Source organism: Watersipora subatra, chromosome 1, assembly GCF_963576615.1.
Source record: "Watersipora subatra chromosome 1, tzWatSuba1.1, whole genome shotgun sequence".
Classification (NCBI taxonomy): domain Eukaryota; kingdom Metazoa; phylum Bryozoa; class Gymnolaemata; order Cheilostomatida; family Watersiporidae; genus Watersipora; species Watersipora subatra.
The window spans coordinates 37881884-37893538 of record NC_088708.1 but is presented as its reverse complement, the minus strand read 5'-3'; the positions used below and the strand labels follow the sequence as shown (position 1 = coordinate 37893538).

Genomic DNA, 11655 nt, shown 5'->3' with positions numbered 1-11655 from the left:
AATTTATGCTGTCAGGTAATTCCTTTATGACATCGTAGCCGATGAGACTCTCAAGCTCCCTCATGATCCTGAGACAGCGTTCTTGCTGATAAGGGAAGGACACACACTGCATAGCCATAGGCAGTCCCTCAGAGTCTTTTAGGTTCTACAGGATATGACATGAGTAAAGATGACTAAAATTACGGCTGCTTTTACGGCTTACCACGATGCAGAGATGCACCGATTAAATCATCTTTGTATGTTTTGTCATCCTTCTGCCAAAGGCTCATTAAATATAAAATTATTATAATGACAGGTAAAAATTATGCTAATTTATCAAGGCATAATTTACTGGGAATACCAGTGATAGAATATGACTTGCCCTTTTCATTGCCCGGTGGTACATATCCTTGGTAGAAAAGGTCTGCATATCTTATTTTAAATCGTCTTCAGTCACCTTAGTTATTGGCACACCGGCAGGAGAGTTTAGCAGATTGAAGAAACCCATATAAGCCATTGCCGCTGTAATAAAACAATACATCATCAGGCCTCACGCCGAGACATATACTAACTCATCTGTAAATAGGAGCATTAATTCATCACACCATTGTCTAACAATGTCAAAATCAATTCCTGTTCTTTAAAAAGTTGCAAAGAAAAAGAAGCTCTAAACATGTGTGCATACCAATGGCATCCTTGCACTCCCCTATCCTCATGGCAGGTACAAGCATGGCTGGAACAATCAGTGCATCAATGCCTAGTTTTTTCAGCTCACTTACTACCCGATGTCGGTATTCCTTTATCTCTGTCTGCAGCTGCCAGAACTCCGAGACTGATGATGCACCGCAGCTTGAACGTATATAATTGAGAATATACTGGGGCAGCTATAAAATATGGCATAGGAAAGTTGGAGACACCATCATGGCTCCTCTCACAAAATGAATACTAATAACAGACTAACATATCCTTGTATATACTCACAAAAAGTCAGCCAATTGTGGAAGCAAAGAGTTTGCGAACCCATTTTGGAACATATCCGAGGTAGACAGCATCTTTAATATGGTTTTCTAGAGTGTCATATTTCTTGTAAGATAGAAATAGCCAAGTCTAAGACAATATATCCCAGAGCCTGAGTTAATACAGCCATTTTGAGTTTAACTTTAGGTCATTTTTAATAACTGCAACCACGCTTTTTGCTGTATTTGCATGAAAAAGGCAGCTGAATATAGCACTCTACTGTTGGGTGAGAAACTGATGCCTTGGCAGTGAGGATGCTTTCACCGAGGGATAACCTAAAAATATATGTATGACAAAATACTAAAAAAGATATCCAGCAGGAACAGAGATATGGAATAAAAATTCCCTCAGTCCTACACATATCCATAAACTTGGAGAGTTATTCTCTCCATGCCGCCTTCACTGAGTGCTATTGACAATAAAATCCAGTAAATCATTACCCAGACTCTAATGCACTTGTTACATAGCAAGTGTGCAGGTTGTCACACCATAAAACATTAAGCATTTGTTACATAGCAAGTGTGCAGGTTGTCACACCCTAAAACATTAAGCATTTGTTACATAGCAAGTGTGCAGGTTGTCACACCCTAAAACATTAGGCATTTGTTACATAGCAAGTGTGCAGGTTGTCACACCCTGAAACATTAAGCATTTGTTACATAGCAAGTGTGCAGGTTGTCACACCCTAAAACATTAAGCATCTGTTACATAGCAAGTGTGCAGGTTGTCACACCCTAAAACATTAAGCATTTGTTACATAGCAAGTGTGCAGGTTGTCACACCCTGAAACATTAAGCATTTGTTACATAGCAAGTGTGCAGGTTGTCACACCCTGAAACATTAAGCATTTGTTACATAGCAAGTGTGCAGGTTGTCACACCCTGAAACATTAAGCATTTGTTACATAGCAAGTGTGCAGGTTGTCACATCCTGAAACATTAAGCATTTGTTACATAGCAAGTGTGCAGGTTGTCACACCCTAAAACATTAAGCATTTGTTACATAGCAAGTGTGCAGGTTGTCACACCCTAAAACATTAAGCATTTGTTACATAGCAAGTGTGCAGGTTGTCAGACCCTGAAACATTAAGCATTTGTTACATAGCAAGTGTGCAGGTTGTCAGACCCTGAAACATTAAGCATTTGTTACATAGCAAGTGTGCAGGTTGTCAGACCCTGAAACATTAAGCATTTGTTACATAGCAAGTGTGCAGGTTGTAACACCCTGAAACATTAAGCATTTGTTACATAGCAAGTGTGCAGGTTGTCACACCCTGAAACATTAAGCATTTGTTACATAGCAAGTGTGCAGGTTGTCACACCCTGAAACATTAAGCATTTGTTACATAGCAAGTGTGCAGGTTGTCACACCCTGAAACATTAAGCATTTGTTACATAGCAAGTGTGCAGGTTGTCACATCCTGAAACATTAAGCATTTGTTACATAGCAAGTGTGCAGGTTGTCACACCCTAAAACATTAAGCATTTGTTACATAGCAAGTGTGCAGGTTGTCACACCCTAAAACATTAAGCATTTGTTACATAGCAAGTGTGCAGGTTGTCAGACCCTGAAACATTAAGCATTTGTTACATAGCAAGTGTGCAGGTTGTCACACCCTGAAACATTAAGCATTTGTTACATAGCAAGTGTGCAGGTTGTCAGACCCTAAAACATTAAGCATTTGTTACATAGCAAGTGTGCAGGTTGTCACACCCTAAAACATTAAGCATTTGTTACATAGCAAGTGTGCAGGTTGTCACACCCTAAAACATTAAGCATTTGTTACATAGCAAGTGTGCAGGTTGTCACACCCTGAAACATTAAGCATTTGTTACATAGCAAGTGTGCAGGTTGTCACACCCTAAAACATTAAGCATTTGTTACATAGCAAGTGTGCAGGTTGTCACACCCTAAAACATTAAGCATTTGTTACATAGCAAGTGTGCAGGTTGTCACACCCTAAAACATTAAGCATTTGTTACATAGCAAGTGTGCAGGTTGTCACACCCTGAAACATTAAGCATTTGTTACATAGCAAGTGTGCAGGTTGTCACACCCTGAAACATTAAGCATTTGTTACATAGCAAGTGTGCAGGTTGTCACACCCTAAAACATTAAGCATTTGTTACATAGCAAGTGTGCAGGTTGTCACACCCTAAAACATTAAGCATTTGTTACATAGCAAGTGTGCAGGTTGTCACACCCTGAAACATTAAGCATTTGTTACATAGCAAGTGTGCAGGTTGTCACACCCTGAAACATTAAGCATTTGTTACATAGCAAGTGTGCAGGTTGTCACACCCTAAAACATTAAGCATTTGTTACATAGCAAGTGTGCAGGTTGTCACACCCTGAAACATTAAGCATTTGTTACATAGCAAGTGTGCAGGTTGTCACACCCTAAAACATTAAGCATTTGTTACATAGCAAGTGTGCAGGTTGTCACACCCTGAAACATTAAGCATTTGTTACATAGCAAGTGTGCAGGTTGTCACACCCTAAAACATTAAGCATTTGTTACATAGCAAGTGTGCAGGTTGTCACACCCTAAAACATTAAGCATTTGTTACATAGCAAGTGTGCAGGTTGTCACACCCTGAAACATTAAGCATTTGTTACATAGCAAGTGTGCAGGTTGTCACACCCTAAAACATTAAGCATTTGTTACATAGCAAGTGTGCAGGTTGTCACACCCTAAAACATTAAGCATTTGTTACATAGCAAGTGTGCAGGTTGTCACACCCTGAAACATTAAGCATTTGTTACATAGCAAGTTTGCAGGTTGTCACACCCTGAAACATTAAGCATTTGTTACATAGCAAGTGTGCAGGTTGTCAGACCCTGAAACATTAAGCATTTGTTACATAGCAAGTGTGCAGGTTGTCACACCCTAAAACATTAAGCATTTGTTACATAGCAAGTGTGCAGGTTGTCACACCCTGAAACATTAAGCATTTGTTACATAGCAAGTGTGCAGGTTGTCACACCCTGAAACATTAAGCATTTGTTACATAGCAAGTGTGCAGGTTGTCACACCCTAAAACATTAAGCATTTGTTACATAGCAAGTGTGCAGGTTGTCACACCCTGAAACATTAAGCATTTGTTACATAGCAAGTGTGCAGGTTGTCACACCCTAAAACATTAAGCATTTGTTACATAGCAAGTGTGCAGGTTGTCACACCCTGAAACATTAAGCATTTGTTACATAGCAAGTGTGCAGGTTGTCACACCCTAAAACATTAAGCATTTGTTACATAGCAAGTGTGCAGGTTGTCACACCCTGAAACATTAAGCATTTGTTACATAGCAAGTGTGCAGGTTGTCACACCCTGAAACATTAAGCATTTGTTACATAGCAAGTGTGCAGGTTGTCACACCCTGAAACATTAAGCATTTGTTACATAGCAAGTGTGCAGGTTGTCACACCCTAAAACATTAAGCATTTGTTACATAGCAAGTGTGCAGGTTGTCACACCCTAAAACATTAAGCATTTGTTACATAGCAAGTGTGCAGGTTGTCACACCCTGAAACATTAAGCATTTGTTACATAGCAAGTGTGCAGGTTGTCACACCCTGAAACATTAAGCATTTGTTACATAGCAAGTGTGCAGGTTGTCACACCCTGAAACATTAAGCATTTGTTACATAGCAAGTGTGCAGGTTGTCACACCCTGAAACATTAAGCATTTGTTACATAGCAAGTGTGCAGGTTGTCACACCCTGAAACATTAAGCATTTGTTACATAGCAAGTGTGCAGGTTGTCACACCCTAAAACATTAAGCATTTGTTACATAGCAAGTGTGCAGGTTGTCACACCCTAAAACATTAAGCATTTGTTACATAGCAAGTGTGCAGGTTGTCACACCCTGAAACATTAAGCATTTGTTACATAGCAAGTGTGCAGGTTGTCACACCCTGAAACATTAAGCATTTGTTACATAGCAAGTGTGCAGGTTGTCACACCCTAAAACATTAAGCATTTGTTACATAGCAAGTGTGCAGGTTGTCACACCCTGAAACATTAAGCATTTGTTACATAGCAAGTGTGCAGGTTGTCACACCCTAAAACATTAAGCATTTGTTACATAGCAAGTGTGCAGGTTGTCACACCCTGAAACATTAAGCATTTGTTACATAGCAAGTGTGCAGGTTGTCACACCCTAAAACATTAAGCATTTGTTACATAGCAAGTGTGCAGGTTGTCACACCCTGAAACATTAAGCATTTGTTACATAGCAAGTGTGCAGGTTGTCACACCCTGAAACATTAAGCATTTGTTACATAGCAAGTGTGCAGGTTGTCACACCCTAAAACATTAAGCATTTGTTACATAGCAAGTGTGCAGGTTGTCACACCCTGAAACATTAAGCATTTGTTACATAGCAAGTGTGCAGGTTGTCACACCCTGAAACATTAAGCATTTGTTACATAGCAAGTGTGCAGGTTGTCACACCCTAAAACATTAAGCATTTGTTACATAGCAAGTGTGCAGGTTGTCACACCCTGAAACATTAAGCATTTGTTACATAGCAAGTGTGCAGGTTGTCACACCCTAAAACATTAAGCATTTGTTACATAGCAAGTGTGCAGGTTGTCACACCCTGAAACATTAAGCATTTGTTACATAGCAAGTGTGCAGGTTGTCGCACCCTGAAACATTAAGCATTTGTTACATAGCAAGTGTGCAGGTTGTCACACCCTGAAACATTAAGCATTTGTTACATAGCAAGTGTGCAGGTTGTCACACCCTAAAACATTAAGCATTTGTTACATAGCAAGTGTGCAGGTTGTCACACCCTAAAACATTAAGCATTTGTTACATAGCAAGTGTGCAGGTTGTCACACCCTAAAACATTAAGCATTTGTTACATAGCAAGTGTGCAGGTTGTCACACCCTGAAACATTAAGCATTTGTTACATAGCAAGTGTGCAGGTTGTCACACCCTGAAACAAGGACCACACATGCTCTCATCCACTGTCAACCGATTCTGAGCTGGCATAATTGTCCCTCACCAAACACGAGCGAAGCGATTGTTTGGGAGATTTACGATAAATGCATATGTGCACACAACTCTCGAAAAATTATCCGTGTAAGGCCGTGACCAAATCATTGTACCGAAATCTCATCAACAAATTCAACCATTTTTGTGTAGAGTAATTTTTAAGTATAATAATGATACAAAACACATATAAACCTATTTAAATATTTCACCTAGTCTTTGAAAAATTTTCGCAATATCCTAAAACTAACCCATCTGATCGGATTATAAATAAATAGACAGATTAATTTTTCCAAAAATTGAAATAAACTTGGGAAGCTTTTTTTAATAAAAATTAAGACCGGCCAACAAAACGCCAATAAGGCCGTGCGACAGATAGCATAACCATTAAGTCGTCCAGATTTCACGAGAAAAACGTGCACATTCCACCAGTCTATGGCATTGTTCAATTGTCGAAGATTTCTGTAATTAACTAAAAAGTACTGAAAAGTGATCCTTTCTTTTTGCCAATTTTATTATTCCAATTAATTATTTGATTTTATAAAATATTTTTTATAATATTTAAAAATTATAAGAATAACCATTAGAATTTACAACATTGAAGTATATAATGACTGGATTGTCCAACTACCGAAGGTTTCATTAAATTATCTAGAACATTAGCCAGATTTCTTTACATCTTATCTACAAGCTAGGGCCGAACTACAATGCCCCTTTGTGACAAGAATAATCCTTTATTTTACTCCAGTTTGCAGAAAATTTCCAGACGCGTTAATGCTAATGCTTGCTTTCTGTTACATATCGATGTCAAAACCATTCTACATTCAACGCAACCAACTTTCAACTTTCCAACACAACTTTCAAACTGTGTATATTACACAGCAGCTTGCCATTTTACTTTTAATATTGCATTTCAGAGATACAATAAACATATTTCATTATTGCTGTTGTTAGTTAAATTACGTACAGTAGGTTAGGCCTATAGCTTGAATTAATATTTATTTTATTGTTGTAAACATAGGTTTGACATAGTAGTAGATTGTCTGATTTTTATACAACCTTCTGTTCTGCATAATTGACCTTTTGAATTTCATTTCAAAACAACTTGACAACTACTATGGACATACGTACAACCTCCCAGAACACCACGTCATCGCAGTGGCCCTCCACGTGTCTCCCAATTATTACGGAAGAGAAGAAACAGAAGGTCCTCACAGCAACCATCAACATCTAATGCTAATGTTCAACAACACGCTACTCAAAATAATAACAACTCATCTGATTCAGAGGATTCTTTAGTTGTTGTAGGCGAAGCCTACAACAACTACTAAAGAATCCTACTTTTGTAGAATTCTGACCTGTTGTAACTACTTTTTCAACAACCAGCAGTACCCTTTCTTTTTTCCATTATCACTTTGGTCGTGGGCTGTATGACAGGGAAATTTCTAGTTTTAAAATTGTTGGAAGTATGCAGTTGGAACCAAATATCCAAGATGTACACCTATTGTGCATTCATCACAAGCACCCAAAGTCAGCATGTGTTAATATTATTAACACAATGCTGTTGTAGTGCATGGTAGTGTATAAACACAGTGTTATACACTACCATGCACTACAAGAAACATATCAATTGTTAAGGAAGGCTTTTATGTAAAATCACCACATTTCAGATCATTAGAAGTATCAGTTGTCTTGTAATTGGCTAAAACGTACATGCACAGTTGGCGACAGTTTAAAAAACAACAATGGCCTCGACCAGTCTTATGACTGAATAAATGTTAAGAACTGCGCGCTATTGTTTATAAGTTGCCTGTCCGAGTTTCATACCATTTGTATTATATATATATATATATAAATTGTTTCCTCACCCCGGTATAATACCCCGTATGGGTGGTAAATTCTGCTCTAACTCGGGTCTCCTACCAGAGACCTGGGAGTTTGAGCACTCGCCTCAAGATCTTAGCTGTTCCCAATAGCGCACTTTTCTGCAACTCACCTGAGTTGATTGCTGTTGGTATTTGGGCAAGCCACATTTTATGCACCGGTGTTATTGCGCCCAGTGCCCCAATGACTGACTACTGGGATTACAGGTGTTCTTACATTCCAGCATTTTTCAATTTTTTCTCCAAGAGGGAGATATTTCTCCACCTTTTCTTTTTCTTTGCTGGCTATATTGTAGTCATTGGGTACTGCTATCTCTATTATAGTAGCTCTCTTGTTCGCCTTGTCTACCACCACTATATCTGGTTGGTTTGTTAGGACATGCTTGTCAGTTCGGATGTAGAAGTCCCAGAGGATCTTAGCCCGGTCATTTTCATTGACCTTACCAGGAGCTTCCCACCAGTGTTGTGGTTTATTAAGGCTATACTCATCACATAGACTTCTATATACAACACCTGTGACATGATTATGTCGCTCAGTGTATGCGTTTCCTGCTAGCTGCTTGCATCCACTGATGATGTGTTGGATGGTCTCAGGTGCATCTTTGCACAGTCTGCATCTAGGATCGTCTCTAGTGTGATAGATTTTCGTTTGGAGTTGCCTTGTTGGGAGCACTTGCTCCTGGGCTGCCATGATTAGCGACTCTGTATTGGCCGTTAGGTTTCCTTTGTTCAGCCAGTTAGGTTTCCTTTGTTCAGTTTGTTATATATATATATATATATATATATATATATATATATATATATATATATATATATATATATATATATATATATATATATATATATATATCAATTTAGCCATTACTTGTTAAGGATTTTACATTGAAATGCTTTTACATTTTTATTCTTCCTTCTAATTTATTTTAACGAAACACTTCTTTCAAGTTATGAAATTTTAAACTTATAGATGTTTAAAAACTGTTACAGTTGTTTTATTTATTTCTAATTTAGTTGTCCTGCACAAAACCTTTTTCTCATGATATGAAGTTTGAAAGTTACAGTTGTTTGACAAGGTCTGAAAACCTTTACAGATGTTTTTATTGTCTCTCTTAATTTATTTCAACTACACTTGTTTCATGATATGGAGTTTGAAAGTTTTGTTATATGTTAAATACAATTCAATTTTTGTCCAAACACTTTTTTATTACCCGGGCAATGCCGGGTAGCACAGCTAGTCAAAACTATATTTTAACACCTGAGAAGCTTTCATACTTGACTGCATGATCTTCATAGAATCAATTCCTATATATCGTTGATGTGAAATAAATGAAGATTAGTGCATTTAATATGCTCGTGGATCTCTATAATACTCATTGATCTCTATGCTCATTGATCACTATGCCAAATGATCTCTATGCTCGTTGATCTCTATGCCTGTTGATCTCTATGCTCATAGATCTCTATGCTCATTGACCTCAATGCTCATAGATATCTATGCGACTGATCTCTATGCCTATTGATCTTTATACCCATTGACCTCTATGCTCAATGATCTCCTTGCGACTGATCTCTATGCCAATTTATCTCTATGCTTGTTTATCTATATACTCGCTATCTCCATGCTCATAGATCTGTATGCCTATGACGCAGTACACGCTTGTATTGACGACACTAGAACTTTAAGTTATAATATTCTTAATTTAACTATCAGTTCTCATAGGAATGAGTTATAGTACCAAGTTATGAGCCAAGTGCACCACCACTACCACGAAATTAGGAATGGGATGTAGTTGTGAATATCTGGAAAAAGCAAAGGGGGGGGGAAGGGTTCCTGAAAATGATGAGTGAAAAGGGAAAAAAAGGGGTGCTGGAAGTAATGAGTGAAAGGGGTGCTGGAAGTAATGAGTGAAAAAGGATGCTGGAAATAATGAGTGAAAAGGGGTGCTGGAAGTGGTGAGTGAAAGGGGTGCTGGAAGTAATGAGTGAAAGGGGTGCTGGAAGTAATGAGTGAAAGGGGTGCTGGAAGTAATGAGTGAAAAAGGGGTGCTGGAAATAATGAGTGAAAAGGGGTGCTGGAAGTAATGAGTGAAAAGGGTGCTGGAAGTGGTGAGTAAAAAGGGGTGCTGGAAGTGGTGAGTAAAACGGGGTGCTGGAAGTGGTGGGGGAAAAAGGGTGCTGGAAGTAATGAGTGAAAAGGGGTGCTGGAAGTACTGAGTAAAAAGGGTGCTGAAAGTGGTGAGTGAAAAATGATGCTGGAAGTAATGAGTGAAAAGGGTGCTTGAAGTACAGAGTGAAAAGAGGTGCTGAAAGTAATGAGTGAAAAAGGGGTGCTGGAAGTAATGAGTTAAAAGGGGTGCTGGAAGTAATGAGTGAAAAGGGTGCTGGAAGTGGTGAGTAAAAAGGGGTGCTGGAAGTGGTGAGTAAAAAGGGGTGCTGGAAGTGGTGGGTGAAAAAAGGTGCTGGAAGTGGTGAGTAAAAAGAAGATGATGGAAATCTACATGTAGGTCATAAGGTGCTCAGAATCTCATGATCATGTATAGGCCATCAAGTGCCTGAACTCCCTTAGTACATTGAAGTCATTGCACAATCTCAAACTCTTGACCATTTCACTACCAAATTAATTTCTTTCGCGGAGACTAATAGTTGACAAGCGCGTTTATAAATTGTCATAACATTGAACCATACGGTCAATGAAAAATATTTGGATATCAAATTAATCAGCATAAAACTACATAAGTTGATGCCATAAAAAGGCTACAAATGTGTAAAATTAGCCCGGACACTCTTTTGGCCCTTTTCGCTATTACTGTGAGCAAGTCTGAGTTGGACAAGTTATTAATATTATTACAGCTTACCGCATTATTACTGTTATAAGCAAAATAATAACTCTCAGTAGTATTATTATTTAATAGATATCATACGCTCATTGATCTACAATTAGTGAAATCTCCCTAGCGGTAATGCTTCTGATACAGCTAGTCATTGCTAGGAAGAGCCAGGGAAGGTTCCATGAGCATACCCCGAGAGTACCACGAGCCATGTGGTACTCTAAGATTTAAGCGTATACAAGTTATAAAACGCCTGCAGTCCTTTCATTAGGTCAGAACAGCGTTTAAGTATAGCCAAAGCCATGTAGTGTGGCTTTAGTAGGCTTTGTACAAAATGTTTCTGATTATTGAGTAGCTAATTAATTAGCATATATCATTTCTGTACTTGAACAAAAGAAAAGAAACATCTTTCTGTGTTAGCCCATAAAAATAGGTTTACAGTTCACTGTAAGCATCGTTTCGCTTTGGAAAGCTTAATTTTTTGAGTGGCGACAAACAACCCCTTTGCAAAATATATAGGTCATAAAACATCTTCCCTTATCATTTATAGGCCATAAGGGTGGTTGCAATGATATACTTACAATGCATCCGCGAGTACTTCACCGTTATCTGCCATGATATTAGCAGCAAAGGCTTCACTAAGGGCCCAGATGATTTTTGGTGGCGACCATGGAACCATCTATAACAGAATATCAGGTTGCTTAAGCACATGCTAAAACTAATGTACAGAAATAGTTAATTTGCCTACAATTGACTAAAAAAGGTCACCAGACAATGACCAAACGCCTGGTCATTCACCGGGTCTGACATTTGCATGCCATCACCCATCTTTGATAGGTATAAAGCTACAGATATGACTCTAAAAGCTTCATTAGCTTTTCAACATGTAACTTGTGTGAGTGTGTGAGTGATTTATTTCATCAATATATAGTACATACAATTGC

General features: G+C 38.4%; 1 long non-coding RNA gene across 1 annotated transcript; it reads right to left on the bottom strand.

The window, feature by feature from the left end:
• Positions 1 to 361: 361 nt before the first annotated feature.
• On the bottom strand, positions 362 to 1351 carry LOC137385601 (uncharacterized). The gene is made up of 3 exons (XR_010977784.1): positions 961 to 1351; positions 665 to 863; positions 362 to 501 (listed from the first exon to the last, which is right to left on the bottom strand). It is a non-coding gene; the product is annotated as an uncharacterized lncRNA (long non-coding RNA).
• Between the last annotated feature and the right edge of the window lie 10304 nt (positions 1352 to 11655).